The sequence below is a fragment of the Drosophila biarmipes genome, chromosome 3R, assembly GCF_025231255.1.
Source record: "Drosophila biarmipes strain raj3 chromosome 3R, RU_DBia_V1.1, whole genome shotgun sequence".
Taxonomy (NCBI): Eukaryota; Metazoa; Arthropoda; class Insecta; order Diptera; family Drosophilidae; genus Drosophila; species Drosophila biarmipes.
Window position 1 is genome coordinate 26810175 of NC_066616.1, and position 17979 is coordinate 26828153.

At 42.9% G+C, this 17979-nt stretch overlaps 1 protein-coding gene across 2 annotated transcripts in view; it reads right to left on the reverse strand.

The window, feature by feature from the left end:
• Positions 1 to 17979, reverse strand: part of LOC108024715 (hemicentin-1) — an 80959-nt gene that overhangs the window by 40949 nt on the left and 22031 nt on the right. The gene's annotated exons all lie outside the window — the stretch shown is intronic.

Sequence of the window (17979 nt, forward strand, 5' to 3'; positions counted from 1 at the left end):
AGGCACAATCATCAATCAAAGTAGAGGCCTTGGGAACGGATGCAGTGACCCATTTTCCGGCATATTTGAGATATGTGACAGGCCCGAGTCCTGTGACTACTGTGGCCAGCATACCCCTGGTTATCCTTGGGGCATTCGGGCAGATTGGAGCGACAAGTGCCTTGGATGGCAAACGACATCGAACTTCACTTGCTGCGGCCGAGGGTAAACGGCAAACGCCTTTGGCAGAGCTTTTGTTTCTAATTTTGCACTTGTGTGCGCAATGTGGCCGCAAAAGGCCTACGCAATGGGGCAATCGCCCCGCTTTCTCCCCGGCTTTGGCCCAGCTTTCTGCCCCTGCTTTCTCCTCGGCCTTCCCCCCGCACAACCACAAACGTGGAGCCATGTCGTTGGCCTGGGGCCCTGGGCTTCACTTCACTTTGTCCACCCAGAGCACACCCGCAGCGGACCACATGATAAATAATCGATAAATTATGTGGACACATGTTTAATCTAGCATGAAATGGAATCATTTCCCTTCAATTTGTTGTTAGCCAGGCCAGGCTGGGCCAGGCCAGCAAAACAGCAAAGCAAAAAATAGCAAGAATACAGCGAACAGATGTGTTTTTCGGGTGCGTGCGGGGAGGACCTATTTAAATATAAATAATGATCAAATTATAAACGCCGGCGAGTGTCCGCTGTCTGCTGACTAAACACGTCGTGGCTGCGAGGGAATTGTTTGCTCTGCACTAAATTATTGCGCATACGCCATGTTAACGCACTTGGTCAACTTGGCACAGTGTCAACTTGTCTGGGGCTCCAGACAACGCAGCCGCCTCTCTGCGTCGCTGAATGATTCATTCATCATTTGCTTAATTGCATGCCAAACATTACAATTACCCAAGCGACAGCTGAAAATGTCCACTGATGGAAATCTACTCTGGCCACGGGTCACTATACCCATATCTATCTATAGTTCTATCTACATCTGCTGTCTCCCGTCTGAAGTTTCTTAATTAATATTTTATTTCATTAGCAGATTGCTCGTGAGCTGACATGTGTCGTCACACGAGGCTGACAGACTTTAAACCACATTTGATAAGGTTTTCGGGCTCCTAATGCAGGCAATTAGCAGCGGAGCAAAACATTTTGAAATGGATACGAGAAGGCCAAGTTAATTGGGCTTGTCAATTGCTTTGGTGGGTGCAATTTAAATTTTCTCTGGCTTAAAATAGTGTTGAAAGCACTAACAAAGGTCATTAGCTTACTGTATTTGAATCTGCTGCACTACAAAAAAATTTATATTTATTTTTGGGTGTATTTAGAAGAGTTGATTACTTATACTTTTCTAAAAAACAGACAAACAAACATTGCGATTAAAGGCTAAGGATTTTGTATGACCTTTTAAGATTTTTGTATAATATTCCAGTTCACAAACTATTTTTCTCTAGTGCCTAGTTCTGCATATTTACAACTTCACAATGCACTTTAGTGGCCTCCTTCAAAATAAAATGTTGTTTAATTATGGGATGGCTGCCTACACATTCATGGATAATTAAGCCCTTCCATGTAGGCTTCTGCCAATTTATATGCCTTCATTATGCTCTCAAAACTACGCCCGAGCTGTCCTAATTTCGCTGGCATTCTGGTACATCTGTGCGAGCTGGCTTTGTGCCCGACACAAAAGCACAAACAACGACACTGACAATGACTCTCTGGATATCCTTGATGGCAGTGCCCATAACAATGCCGCCACTTGTTGTTGCCTGCCCCCGCCCCGGCGTAATGTAATTGAACTTTTTTCTAATTGACACTTGTCACTGGCAAAGACATTTAAAAAGATACTGCTACAGCCACAGATACAGCTACTGCTGCTGCTAGAGCAACGAAAAAGAAATAAACTTAATTTTGACGCATTTACACATACATTTATTTCAATTTCCCTGCTCAACAAAGGGAGCGAAGTAGTCGCAGTCGGCAAACAAAACAATTCCAGCTCAACTACCACACAGATACTCACGCCCACACTGGCAGCAGGATAACTACACCCACCCACACACACAGCGGCAGGCAAACAAGTTGTATCTGTGTTTGTGGCACAATGAAAAGCTCCTCGACAATGGCACACAAAACGCAACACGGGCGGGCGAATTTATTGCACTGGTGTGAGCTTGAATGTGAATGGGAAGTCATTGGAGTGGTTGCAGTAACCGCAAAGAAAAAGCTGCAGGAGCTGCATGAGCTGCGGCGGCGACAGGTGGAGAACAGCAGGAGAACAGCAGGCTGCCATCCTGGAGGACACAACTAAATACAAAAACCACGTGACAATGTTTTCCCCCTGCGATGACGAGCGGCGCCGGAGCCCGAGGAGCAGCCATTTCAGTGGTGCGGCATAGTAGGATGTATCCGTGTGGCCACCAGCCACCAGTCAGCATTCACCAGCCAACAGCCAGCAGGCAGCAGCAACTTTGTGTCGCATTCGCAGAAAGAAAACCGCACGGGAATGCATCAAGCTGTGAGGAGCAGGCAGCTGAAGGCAGACGGCGGACGCCGCAAAACTGGATAACTGGGCGTATGCGTGATGTGTGGTTGTGGGGGAAAACTACGGAAGCCCAAAGGTGAAAATTCCTGATTACAGTCTTTCTTGCAACATTATTGAAGACGTTTTTGCAAGTGGTTTGTTTTTCCCCCTTTTTTATACTCTATTTTCAATGCCCTTCACATTTGTTGTACTATTTGTCTATATTATAATTATTATTAAAATTATCTTTTTTATATACCAAGTACAGTTATAATGTAATAATAATAATTTAATATTTGTAATTTTAATTTGATATATATTTGAGTATCTACAAACAGAGGTTATGCTCATCTTTAGCTACCTACAACCTTCTAAACTAAAAAAATAATATGTAAACATCTCAAAATACATTTCAAATCCACCTAAATTATTCCTGTTATAAGTGCAGACTGATGTTTCGTGTTTGTTTAGCATTTTGACTTGACATTCCACCTTTTCATGCTCTTTTTTAAGGGCACTTTCCCGGAAATAGTCACACATTAAAGTTGCAGCCTGCACACCCCTTTAAATATGAATGCCATGACTTTGCGAAAACATGGCCTGGGAATGGGCGCACATGTCGTATGCGCGTTATGCAGTGCATTTCGTTAAATCCAATAACAAGACAGACAGCGCCCACAACAACAACGCGGCGAGCAGCTAAAATAACATACAATCAGCAGAGACAGTTAGACAGGCAACCCTCAAAAAAGAGTGCCTGCTGTTTTTCCAGTGCAGGGCAAAGGGCAGAGGGCAGAAGGCAAGGGAATAAAAGGACGAGGACGAGCAGGAGGACGAGGAGTTCCAGAAGGAGACAGCTGCCATCCAACAGTAATTGACAGAAGTCGCTCAGAGGAACGTATGTAGTTGTAGAACTCTGGCCTGCAATTGCAATGATAATGTCAAACTGATTTCACTACAACTCAAAGCCAGACAACTTGGCTGCGGTTACACGTTTTAATACAAAGCCAACGGGTCGGTTTGGGTCGGTCGCTTAAAACAGCAGTCGGAAAAAGGCCACGTAAATGTATAAATCATCCAGAGAAATGTGGGAATCAAGAATGCAAAGCCTGCAGCGACATATGAGTGAAATATAAACCCAGACCGAAGGCTCAGATACAACCGATGGGTAGGGAATCCCCGCCGACACGTGCTGCTGTCCCTGGGAAATACATTTTTCTTTCATTGCTCACGGACATCGTTAGCCCAAATTGTTGTGGAGCAGCGGAAACAGAGGAAGGTAGCAAAACGCTGAGCTAATGTCGAGTAATGCCAGGACCTCAAATCAAAGGCAGCCAGAAATCAAGTTGAAGTTCAAAAGCATTCGTTAACCAGCTGGCACAATCAGCTAGAAACGAAGGAATAAAATGTTTGGGATTCAGTAAATGCCTTGTATTAAACAGAACATCAGTTAAAATAAAAAATAAACGCTTCTAAATTCTTAAAACGTTATTTAAGTATTTAATGCTATGATATAATGGGTATATATAAGTGAAATGGTTTTTACATGCCAAGAATTTTGTAAATTATTTTTAATGTTTTTAAACGTATTCCTTTTTAAAAAGATTGCAATATTTATAAAATTAAAATCAATTTTTTCAAAAATGTATTCCATGGAATTTAAACTTTTAAAACTTATAAAAGCTATGCGCACGTGTTTCGAATATGAAAAATCCGGCACTTAACTCCTCTTAACTCTACCTGAATCTGCTGTTCGATAAATCAGAATCGCTCTGCGGGCAACGATCGCGACACGTTCGCGCTGCCACAAAGTTTATTAAACGTTCCGCGACTTTGGCAATAACTTCGATTTCGGCGCGCTGGCTCGGGATTGCAATAAATTTGCTTTAATGTGCAATTTATGGGACACCATTTAATTAGTTTCAGTTGTTCGGCGGGGCAAATTGATGTTGACAGAGATTATTGGTCCGGGCACGTAATGCAGCTAAAGCCCCCCGGCATTCCATACCCACACCCACACCACACCAAGCCATTCCGTTTCGATCCGTTTGCCTCTTGCTAATGGGCCAAAGTTGACTGGTGGCCTGAGGGGGGCTTCTTCTCGAGGAGCTGCCTCCAGTTTATTTGTATGTACGTGTCGCCAAACGACTTGCGTCCCGACTCCAAGACTATAACTTCCGCTTGGCGCCCATTGACCTCGTCAACATTTATCTAATGGTTAAATGCCAGACACACCACACACACCACACACACTGCCACACAATCACACATCGCATCTGTGGGGGCTTTCGCTTTTGTCTAAAAGTTTTTCCCTGCCAATTTATTTGTGCTTTGTAGTTGGCAAGAGATCCCAGTGTTAGTTATGATTATGGCCGTGTTTATGGCACTGGTTGAAAAGGCTTTATCAAGATTAATTGCTGGAAAATTGTTATGCCCCAACGACACTTTAGCCTAATGTCTTTTCTTCTTGGCCCGATGTTGTTGTGCCAGTTAAATATTCACCAGCATGTTGAATACTTGAATGGCTAAATAGTTTGGCCGAATCGATCGATATGCTCACACGCTCCGCACGTTACATTATTCTAATGAAAAACCGCGTTGGGCTTTCAAGTTGTCTCCAGAGGGCTGCCGTTGGAGTTCGTCGGCGTTTCCTTTGCCATCGCTTTTCGCTTTCTTCGGCGGAACTCTTTGAACCCACCCCTGGCCAGAGTGGTGTGTAAAAAACCCATTACAACATGCAAATAATAATTGCGCTATTAAAAGTTGCATATTAAATGCGACACGACTACAACATCGACGTCGGCCTGCAACCTGCAACGTGCAACACTCAGGCCCAAAACAAGTGGCGGGAATGTGTAACGCCGACGCCCAACAACATTTTAGAGCACTGCCTTGGAACAGCACTCGTAAGGGGGAACTGGGAAAATTTTAGGCGAAAATGGGAATGCCCTAAGAATATTAAGTCAATAAATATAGGATTTAAGGATATACTCGTATTTTTCAGATATTTTAACTTTACTTTCTTAAAATTTTCTAAAGAGTTTCTTTCTTAAGAGTCGTAATTTCCAAGATATTGAATGATCAAAAAATAGATTTACAAATAAGAAATAATAAGACATAATGCTTAAATTAAATATGTTACTTTTTTCTTAGATATTCAGAGTTCTGAATTTCAAAGGATATCCTTTGACATCAAAGACCATTTTTTAACTCTTAAAATATTTCTAAACGGCAAAGGAAAAATACAATTTATATAAATAGGAATCATATCTGAAAAGTGTAAAAAAATAAGTGATTATTCATTTTAAACTAATGTGGAAAAGAGAGGATCCTAGAAATTAAAAAGAAGGGCAATCCTTAAACAAGGGTTACAATATAAAGGGAAATTTTGAACTAAAATAACCCTCTTGCAGAGCATTCAAATACATATATGGTACACATACATGTATAATCACTTGCGAACCGCTTAAGAGTGTGTGGTGGTGTGCGTGGGCCAGCGGCAGAGCCTTGGCACATAAATTATTCATTGATTAGCAACAAATGCCATTAAACATGCACCCAAAGTGGCGGCCCCTTCAACCCTTTGCTGGGGCCTGTGTGCCCCGGTAATAGTTTAGCCTGCTGTGCGTACGGGGTGACACTTTAAACTGTCATTTGTTTGCCGACTGTGTTTGCCTTGCGTTTTTGCCGCCTGCATTTCTGGTTATTGCCCAATTGTCTGGCTCCGATTGCGATTCGCTTCGCTGATGGCTTGGCCTAAAAGCAAGCCATAAATTTCTGCTGCCGCCATCAAAGAGCGCTAAACGGCTTACATGGCCACGCCCACGCTGGCTAGCACGCCCACCGCCCAGTCCCATAACAGTTAATGCCGCCAGCGGAGGCCATGAAAATTCTTATTTTTTTCCATATATTCACGTAGGCGGATTGCATGTACCCGCACTCCCCAATATATATTTGAATGTATATAGAAAAACCTATGTGTGTATGGAGAAATTTTAATTTAAATGTTTTTGGCAGCCTTTTGGCCGCTCACCGCTCCCGCCCACATGTACGCGGCTTTTATGCGCTGATTTTGTGGGCGAAGGGGCTCGCAAACGGGCGGCTGAGTGGGCGGGCGGCGGAGTGGGCTGAGCTTGATGAAAATCTGAAAATGCCCGGCAAAGCGAACATTTTTCAATGGGATTTTCCGTTCCTCTTTTTTTTTTGCCTTAACCCAGCACACAGTACACTTTTTTCCCGCTTCATTTTTGTTTGCCATGCTGAAAATTTTCTGTAGGTGACCCTGAACTGGGCGGTGGGTTGCGGTTGCGGCTTGGGTTTTTTACTTTTTCGCTTTTGGCCCCCTGTTGTTCGGGCATAGAAAAAGGCTCACACACATGAGTTATGTAGCTGCTCTCGGTGCGGCTTTTAATTTGCTTAATTTTGCGCTTAGCCACAGCAGCTGGCAGAGGCTACTTTGAAAGCGAAAGGATATGGCCGAGTGACAGGGGGCGTGGCAGTCGGCAGAGGAGGCTGGGAAATCCACACAGAGCCATTCTCAGCCTGCGGCTAAAGTGGCAACAGATGTTGGGGAATTCCCCAGCTTTCCCTTTTTTTGTTTTAAATGAAATGATGTGGGTTGCGGGCTTTGATTAATTATTGTCGGAGGTGTTGGTGAGTTGCTGAAATAAAATGGGAGAGGGTAAGCCAGATAAGGCTACACAACATATAAATTACAATCTTTTGTTAAAAAATAAATAAATTTTTTAAATTAGCTATTGAGAGGGTGGCTTAAATATCCTGATCCACCACAGACACCTAGTTTAAATAGCCTTATATCATCGCCCCATATATGCGAAAACATTTCCCTTTTGGCCCAGCTGGCTCAGTTTTCCCATTGGAGCTTAGGCAAAGTGCAGGGAAAGTTGCCCTTCTGCAGAAAAAGCCATAACCATAGCCGTATTTTGATATAATCGCCAGCACACACTGGCACGCATATATACACCCGATCCGGGCAAGATTAGTGAGCTGCCGGGGCACGCCTCGAAATTGATTTCATGAATATTTCAAAAGGTTTCACGCACACGCCAGGAAAAGCAGTGGAAATCGGGGAAAAGCTGACGGGCGATGGGAATGTTAGGGATCGCAGTCAGGGTAGATGTGAAATCTGCGGTGTCTGTGTATCAATTAGCCTGCAACACTTTGTTGTGGTTGGCAGGGAAAAGGGTAAAACAAAACTCCGGCTGGCCAGAGTTTCCAAGGCAGTAAGCATATTACTCATACGCCCTGTTCGCTTGCGCCAGGGAAATGTATTTCAATCAGGCCGCCATTTTAATTGACCCCCAATTTTGGCAGTGACCACAAGGTTTATAGCTAAAGCTTCTTTTATTTTTATATATGTGAATATTTTAGTGAAAATTGGTTTAGTTATTGACTTTATCACGTTTTGTGGTCGACCAGAAATTGGCAGGGCAAGGACGAGCAGGAGGTGTGGCGGGCCAAACAAAATGTAGCTGACCTTGCAAAGCCTCTTCAGACAGCCACAGCCATTCGCCTGTCGAAAGTTGCCGGCGCAGCAAAGTCAAGACTCTATGCAAAAATAATTCAGAGATGGGGGGGGGGGCAGGGCAAAAAAGGACAAGTTCATCGCACCAAAAGGACGAGTCCAGACAGCTCCCAGGCACATCCGCATCCATGTGTGCGTCTCGGGTCCTGTGTGTTTGACTTTGGGCTTGCAGCCAAAACTGTTATCAGCCATTTTAATAATGGCCAGCTTAAAGTGTAGGACAAGAAAAATGTTTGCCAACAAAGGAATGGCAAGGAAACGAAGCGAGTCGCAACGAAACGAAAGGAAAGGCCCTCAAGAAATTGTGAGAAAATCATTAAAAATTCCCAGGGCAGGGGCATTGAGTTGGGCCAGAGGCCAATATACCTGGCCCTAGACGCTCATCGCATGCTGAGTATTTAGCCGGGGTCAAATTGATATGTCTGCCAGGACGAGAATGGGACAAAGGACAGACGGCACCAGACTGGGGAAAGAGAGATGTACGGCTGGCAATTGTCAGTATATGGGATACAGACACGGATGGCATTCGTACATAAGAAGTTGTGGGCCCTAGAAAATGTGTTAAACACACTGCAAACTCTGGAAGAGTTAAATAAAATATTTACTTAGTAAAAAAAAATACTTATAATAATCTTGTATAATTAAATAAATATTTTTAAGCCTCATTTTATTTTTAGAAATCATTAACAAATATTATTATTATTTCTTTCTATGCATAAAGTAGAAGATGTGACGGGTATTCTACTCCTGACTTGCACTTTCCTTCATCCGTCATTAGCAATGACGACTAAATATCACTCAAGTGTAGTTTGCAAGCACTAGAAAAAGTGCCATCCAGACAAAAGCCGATTGTGTGTGCGACTGGGCTAAAATCCTGGTAATCGTAATAAAGTGAGGCAAAGGCTCAGACCTTGTAGTTTTACTGCATGCATTTGCCGAGCTATTCTAGGAGCTTAAGTAGCTTCTTTTGTGGGGTACAAAAATAATACAATTAAGGAAATAAGGCATCATAGGAATACATTTAGAACTTATAATGAGCACCAAAAAAGAATATTTATAGAAACATTTTCATAAGTTTTCTATAGGCTACCAAAAAATAGAACACCAAACACAATCCGATTGCCCGGGAACTCAAATGTCGTCAGCCAAAAGCAGCTCAACAAACGGTTCCCGGAAAAAATAGAATAATAAACCCGTGGGCAGGAAAAAATAAACTCGCCCAGAGCACAAAGAAAAAATTGGGAAATTTATTTCATCAATTTCACAGTAACTTGTTTAGAGCACACATTTTGGCAACGGCAAGAGCAGAGCCATAAACAGCTTAACCCAGACAAAAACACGTTTACGCACAATGGCATTCGCCAAACCAAAATAAATCGATAAGTCTTAACAATCTTTTTGTTAGGGCCAGGTCGAAACCAGGCGAAAGTAAACACAACAGGCGCTGCGCTCGGCAAAGGGACTTTAAAGCATCAAATATTACGCATACGCAGCGTGTGCGTCGGGCAGCAAAGAGAGTGAGGGAGACCGATGGAGGGCAAAAGCGAAAGAGATAGAGCCAGTTGAGGCCAGCTTACCCGCAGAGCTTTTGCCAGATAAACGTGGCAGGACCATGGACTGCAGCAGCCACAAGAGTTGTACGAGTGCCGCCGACTACATGTGTAAATTACGACAGAGACGGGGGCAGGGGCCTAGAAGGGGAGAGATAGTGCGGCAGAGAGAGAGACAGCAAGTGGCTGAAAGTGTACGTAAAAATGCATGATATATGGTAAATGTTTTGTGGCATTTTTGGCTTAGTTCTGCTGCGCCAAGAGCCAAGAGCCGAGCGCCATGAAGCCTTGGCTATATCTCCGGCAGTATCTGTTACTCGTAGCAAGCATAATGCATACAAATTGTGGCATTTTCCGGGCTCTCAGCTCAACTGCTCCCAGCGAGAGTCCGCTGTGGCATGCCATTTTCCCTGGCATTTTCCGAGAGCATTGAACATGACATTTAACGATCGCCCATTGATAAGGGCGTGGCGTGGACCCTGAAACAAAGTGCACTCCAGCATTCAAAGTTCCAGGGGTCAGGTGTAGGGGTAATCATTTCAAGCGGTTTTACTTTCCCACTCTAAATGCGATGCAGTGAAGTACAAAGGTAAAAATAGCTTTTATATGGCCACTAAGTTAAAAGGCACATCACCCCATTCCCTATAATAAATATCTTTAATATTGTAACATAATAAAAATTAATATTGTAATATATATTATATACTTCCCCACTTCATCAGATACCTACATTAAATTCTCTAAAGTGCAGCTATAACCCTTAGCTTTCTTATATTAACATACCTTTTTCCGGCACTTGAAATAAATTCTGTTCTTTGATAATCATAAATTCCGCACAACCATTTCCCTTCTACATAATAAAGTCGAATGTAAACGAAAGCAGTCCCAAGGAAACCACAAGCTCCAACTTTTTTCGGTGGGCGGTGAGTTTAGTAATAGAAACCTAAACACTAAAATTGAATTATCCGCCTTGACCAGAGTACAATTTAAAAATTACTCGCTCGGAAAATTCAATCAGCCAGGGGACTAAGGAGGCAGGACACCTTTCCTCGGCGGCCCGCTCCTTTAGCGAAAGTAAATAAATAAAATAAGAACCCGAAAACAATTTGGGAGGTGGCCCAAGGATGCAGGGCCCAAAACATCTTTAAAAGGCCAGCAGGAAAATGCCTAAGATGCTTAGTATTTTTGGTTCTTCTTTGAATTTTCTTATTTTTTTTTCTTTTGGCCGCTCAGGCATGGAAAAAATTTACACAATTTAATGTGTTTTTTTTCGGCTGCTTACAAAGGCTTCAAGGAATTCCGGGGCTTACTCGTTGTGTGTGTTGACTCTGGCTTTAAGCTGCTCAACTGAAGCGCGAAACGACAATTTGCGCTGGTTGTTTGTTCCTCCCCGGCTCCCTTTCCACTTTCTCTTTCTTTGCTGCGCATTAGCAGCGGTAAGCAGGCCGAGGAAAATCACTTGGCCGCCTAACTAAATAAACGGCTTTCCTCGCCACCCCCTCTTTTCCTGGGTGTTGATTTTCCTTAAAGCATAGACAAGCACCTGCGGAGGCTCGCATGTTTACGGTTTGTTAGTTTATTTTGCACTTACTTTTGTGCCACGCCCCCACGCCCAGTGCCACGCACCTCGAGTGCCGCCCCCCGGAGTCGCGCACCTTTAATGATGACCCGGCCAAAAGCGAGTCAAGGTTAAAAGGCAGCTCGCAGAAATCTGGCAACTGCAGAAATCGTTTAGGGTCGTTTAATTTCTGTAATCATATACACGAGTCCTTGGCAAGGACAACGACACCTGGAGGCACTCGACCAGGCACTTAAAGGAATTGTGGTCCTGATTGAATCATAATGTAATAATTAAATATAATGAAAAAAAAACTATACTTGACAGTCTTTAAATTATACAATTTAACCTCAATTTTTCAAACGCTTTTATATTGCAAAAAACGAATATTCCAAAACAAATTTTTCAGTCTTTTAGGCTTTGGGAGACCCTTTCCTCTTTTCAAAACCCTTTTTTATATAGATTTGTATTTTTTATGAAATCATTAAATTACTTTTGAAATTCTTAGCATTGCTCTTTTTGATATCAGATTTTTGTATCTTCGAATTTGTAGATTTTTTTCTAAGTGACCTTTTTTTGGGAGCCTGAATGCCTCGCATGAGACTCTTATAGAGTTGATTCTAAGCATCCTTAATCCTGCTTATTTCCACCGCAGAGCCAGGGGAGCCTGAGGAGCCAGCGGTATGAAGCCAAGGGTTCAGCTCTCATTATTTATAGCCCGACATAGGATCTCAATAAGAAAACATTTCCTGTTCTCCTTGCTTTGAGTCTAAATTTCAATTGGATTATTTATGGCAAGGACCGCAGTTAGGGAATGGCATGGCTTGGGAGGGGGGGGAAAACTGTGTGTTACACATTTTCACGTTTGCGACATAAGCGCACAGACTCCGGGAAACGAACACAAATTCATTACAGCAGCAACATCGAATAATGGCTTTGTCTGTAAGTAGCTTGTGATTGAATTGAGCCAGCAGCCGTTGGCCCAAAACGAAGTCCTTTACCTTTCGCTCACCTGGCAACTGTTGTCTGTGGGTGGCTGGGTGTTTTGGACTATGTGAAGGGGTGTGTGTTCGGGTGTGTGACAAGCCGAATGAAAAATGAAATCAAAGCATTTAAGGCGCGACATGCGCTGACAATGTAAACGACACCAGCGCTGCGGCTCTGCCTCTGACAGCATTCCACGGGCACTGGCACCCTTTTCCCTATTTTCCCCCTTTGGATTAGCACTCGAGATCCCTCGGTTATTTATGTGTGTGTGAGCCATAAAAAACGAGCTAGATCCCCCTACACACACACACACTAAACCATGTTGGAAAACTCTGAAATGTACACACACCGTGGAAAGCTTTTCAATTATTTGCAGTTTCGGTTTTGGTTTGGGGTTTTCCTTGGATTTAGGTGTGTTTTCCCAGCTCGAGCAAGCCAGAAGTTTTCGGAATCCCATAATTGTTGAATCCCTAAGATAAAGAGCACTTAAGGCTCAAATTTAAGATTTTATTGGAATTACTTCGGGCAAACTTTATTTCATACTTTTCTTTAAAGACCTATTCATTTATCCAGCCCAATAAACTCTTATAATATTGCCGCACCCACACAGATTGATTTGCCATTAGCCTGGGCAATTCATCATGCTCTCCAGCCAACTTTCCCTTGACAATTGCCCCACATACTGTGCAATTATCATTGTTGACATTAGGGGGATCCCCATCAATCCCACTCCCTGGCGTTCCGCTCATTACATAACAAGTGTGCGTGGCCTGTTAGCGCCTAAAAGCAATTCGTTGTAACTATTTTCTATGGGGCCCGGGCCGTTAATGTCTCTTTGCGTAAACAATTTTAATTTCCCAACGACTGCAGCAAGTTTTGCATTCGCACTCCTTTCCTCTGCTTTTTGCATTCGATAAGAGGCGACAAGCCCCGCAAATGGGTTCGGGGAACCCCACCAACCTGGGGCACACAAGCTGGTGGCAAATTATGGTAAAACATACAGGGGGCGTGGCCGGGTGGGCGGTGGCATATGAAACGAGGACTTGGCATGCAAGCCCCGCAATTGGCAGTCGGGGTAAGTGAAAAAGGGTCCGAAGGCAGACAGGCGGGCCTTACATGCCGTTTGTCTTCTCCACACTCCGAGATTAAATCGATGACTCTCGGCAGCAATTAGTTGTTTAATATGATACTATATCGGAAGTTGATTTAATTAAAACAATATATATTTTTATTACCATTTTATTTATTTGTAGTATAGTAGTGGGCAAATTCTAGTCTAGGAATAATTATTAAAGTAAATCTACTAAATGTATTAAATATAACAAGAACCTTTTCAACTAAATGAAATTCTTATATACTTTTAAAAAATTAAATATATATAAATTAGAATATAATAAATTTATTGGAATTTATTTATTTATTTTTAAACAAAACGTTTGTTGAAAATGTAAAATCAAGTAGATGGATCATACTTTAATGTTTTGTTTCTTAGCACTTTGATAATTTGGGTTGTCTTTCGCACACAACACTATTTTATTTTCAGTGTACTGCCTGACTTTGCCCGTGCGCCCCGTCTGCGTGAGTGTCTTTGGCACAGTGCAAGTGACAGTTTATGGCATGCAGGTATGGCATGCATTTTATTTGCTTTCGATTAGACCCAACTAACTGTCTCGTCTGCTGCAGTCTGTTTGTTTGTTTGCTTGCCATTTGTTTATGGCGACTAATTTCGTGTTAAGAAATTTGCAAACAATCCGCTCGAGGCTTGGCATTCGCAGGCTGCCAGCCAAGCCAAGCGGCTATCGGACCCATTTGTCATGCCTGAATGGGCGTTTTCGGAGGAGTCTAGACAAGGGTCCGCACTCCCGAACCCAGTCGCAGTCCGCCTGTCAGTGGCAGCTGTTCGTCTGTCTGTCAAAAGGGGCCGCCCGCTCTGAACTTGAATTTTAAACGCCGAACCGCAAATAGCACGTGTGTGCTGTGTGTTGTCTGTGGTCATTAAATGTCAGCTGCAGACGGGAAAAAATCAAATGCTCAACAGCCCCTCGGAACAGCACCGCATATTATGCATTAATAAGCCGACTAAATGACGCCAATAACTGTCATACTTGACATTACCAGCCCGCAGACAGGTTCATTAAATCTAGCTCTGGGGAATATTGAAAGCCCACAGTCCCATGAAATTTTAATGGGATAATAGTGAGAGTTCATTAACTTACTTCAATGTTCAACCATTTTTCTTACTTAACATGGTAGTTACCCTTTTGCCTCTTAGCCAGAACTGTTAATTAGTTTTTCCGCCTGTGGAAATAAATCATTTTTTAAGAGCAGCGAGTCGAAAAACGCTAAATCAACAGATTTCCGAGACCCCCCACTTGATGATATTGTCACGTACGCCGTCATACGCTGCGTATGCGCAACAAATCGGGGCCAAAGCCAAATAAACATAATTTTCTCCTTTTTTCAGAGGCTGCCACTGTTGCTCTTGCTGTGGCCCATCAACAATCAAGCTAAAAGCCACGTTCAGGTGGAGTTTTCAGTACCTATTCCATTTTTTTTGGCTGTGTTTTTTGGGGGGCACTCCGAGCATGTGAGTGTGCGCCGCATATGTAACAATGTTTGCCCGGCCAGATTAAAAATTATGCTTTGTTTGCCCAACTGTCAGCAGAAAAAGCACGAGCAACAAAAATAACAACATTGGCAACATGGAAAAACCTCGGAAAAAAAGAAAACGACGACGAACTGAATAAAAAGCTGGTGTAAAAACTTTTCTGGCCTACACACAGTGACAGTGACAACAGGCCAAACAAAAGTTGGCAAAGCCGGGCTCCGTTGTTCTTACCTTGCCCCGAAAATGTATGTCAGCTGATACTACCTCGCCATTAAAAAAAAACAAAAAAACGAAAAACACCCACCACCCACGCATCATAATCATTTTTTTTTTCGGCCACACCGTGTTGTTGCTGGCAATCAGCATTTTTCTTTATTTCTGCCCGTTTTGCAAGCTGAAGTTTATTTTGTAAACATGCCACTAAAAGTTTTCCACTTTGCTCTAAAATACTCAAACCGAATGCCAACACCAGCGACAACGTGTCCCACTCATCCCACCCCCCCCAAAAAAACGAAGAAAAACCCCCTCCTTTGTGTTTGCTGTTTTTTAGTTAATTTAAAAAGTTTTTTTTCCGGCAGAGAAACTCTCTGCCGTTTCTCGTTTTTGATTTGCAGCAGTCAGAAAAATTGGTAAACGATTCGGCGAAATGTTGTTAGGGCCAGGGCAGAGCAACATAAACACCCGAGCGCAGGGGGATATTTTCGTAGTGGCAGCTGTAGTTGCGGCCGGTCGAGTCCTGGGAAAACTGACATTTGTGCGCCTTTGCCTTCTGTATTTTTCTTTACAGTTTCCACCCCTCGTTTTTGGCCAAGGAATTGCGTTCACAGTTTTCTCGTCGTCTGTTTCCTCGGTTTGCTTTGCTTTTGACTCATGCTGCTGCTCAAAATGTTTCTTTTATTTATGTGCTGTCACCGAAATTGAATTAGAAAACGCTTGTATTGGCAGCCACGCTGGAGGTCGAAAAGGATCTGAGTTCTGGAAAATGTGTGATGAAAGCGGGAGCTTAACCCGCTTAAATGTTTACCGAAACACGCAGATTCTTAAGATGTACAGCTTTTTATGGCACCTTGTCTATTAAAGTGATATGTCAGCAAATGTCAAAAAAGTGATGGCAACTTTAAAGTTGTTTTGATTCCTATTTAATAGTAAAGCTACCACAAAATAGTAAAATTTCACATTCTTAGACATCCTAACAAATATGTGTACATTTCTTATTCAAATTATGATTAATTACTAAACTTATTTTAAAGTTGTTCACTAATGATACCTCTTTAGAAATAATTTCTACTCACACTAAATCTTTTAAAATCTTTTCTGCAATAAAAATCTGTATCTACCGTTTGCGGAAACAGCTGGCAAGCTCCAAACTTGATTTCCGACTATTCAGATTTCATTTGAAAGCACAGCCATGGCCCCTAATGGTCCTTTTAACCTCCCCGCAGCATTTCAATGGCCACGTTATCTGGTCAAGTTAGCCCGCTTTGCGTACCAAAACATTGGCCATTGTCTGGCCGTCTGTTCGGGCCAAGGCATTCAGCTGGAGCCGTTAACTGCACTCCGGGAACTGCACGTTCGGCGGGCTTTAATTAGATTCCACTCGGGCAAGGACATCGTCGTCCTGCCGCTCCTGCCAGTATTATTCTTCCCGGACATCGACGCCCACTGACAACCGGCTGCTGTCCTGCGCCCAGCCACTCTGCATGTGTCTCCATCTTGCTGAAATTTTCGCTTGCTCTTTTTTGCGTGAAAAATGATGGGAAATAATTTGCCAACGATGTTGTCCTTTGCCAGCGCAAAAAGCACGCTGAGTAAGTGGGTCCTGAACGTGCGTTTGACGGGGCCATTTGGCGCACCTTCCTCGAGATGGTACCGTATATATGGGAGTTGGCAAAAAAGCAGGGCGCTCTGAAAGATGGTTTGTTTTCCCAGGATTCTGCTTTTTTCGCTGTGTGTGTATTTAGGTGAAATTTATTTTACTAATTATTATGTAAGCGCATCGCCATCAAGTGTTGGTTAATGAAATTAAATCCACGCCCCGGCCAACGCCGCCTCTAATTCTCCCTTACGTAATTTATGCGCCAGGTGTGTCTAGCACGTTTTTAAAACGTGGCATAACGCAAATGATCGATAATTTATACCCATTAAATGAAGGTAACCTTGCTGGAGAAAACCCCCGTCGTCCATTCTCCCCCACCTGCGCAATATGATAATGTTCAGGTTTTAACTCAATTTCGCATGCCAGCGCTGAGGGAAATTCCCCTGGCCCAGAGTGGACGGCAAAAATAAATTTTTACACACATATCCAGTGAAACATGCTTGTATATATATTCACTATACTATATATAGTGCCATGTTATGTATTTTTTATAGCTCTCCGGGGATAATCAGCGGGCGAGAGCAGCATCGGCGGCAAAGCTAATGTAAAGTCCAGGGCAGACACATAAAAATGAGAATTTATGCATTTTTTCCGAGGCTGCCCATGCGAACAGTGGGCCAAAGTGGCCACCGCAGGGAGCGAGGAGCTCCGGCAACATCCTGCCAGGTGGTCGGAGGCATCCTGGCTAGCAGCAGCAGAGGTGACATAGGTGACGCTTCTGTGGATTTGTGGCCAACATTGGCGTTTATTACTGGATGGCGCTGCACGGCGCGGAAGGAAGTGCGCACATGTCGCCCAGGCAAAAAGCTACGGCACCAAAATATCCATAATGAAGTTGTAAAAATTGCAAAATTTTTATTTCTTTCTGTGCCGTATTAATTTAAACATTTCCACCTCTGCCTCTCTCGCTGGGCAAAAGTTTTGTTCGTTTATGCAAACGACACAATTCGAAAAAAGAATAAAAAAAATTGCCTGACCACATTTTTAAATGTTTGGTCAGAAAAAATATGTACTGAACTTCAAACAATGGATTTAAATGTTCAATTAAGGGCAACGTGTCGAGGGAAATGAATAAATTGCTAAAGGAGAAATTCAGATGACTTCCATAACACATGTATTCAACAGCATATTTGCATATAAATTTGAATTTCATTTAAAAAAAGTTTAGTCTTGTGCTTAATTAGCCAGATACAACTTATCTTTCGCAAGACTTTTCTTGAAACAAAGTCACAAACGACTAATTAAAAGTCTATAACTTTTGCTGCATAATTAAATTTTATTTGTCCTTTGCGTCGGACAAAAGTTGCGAAAACAAAAACTCTGGCATTTTTAAAGCCTGACTGGGGTGGGGGGGT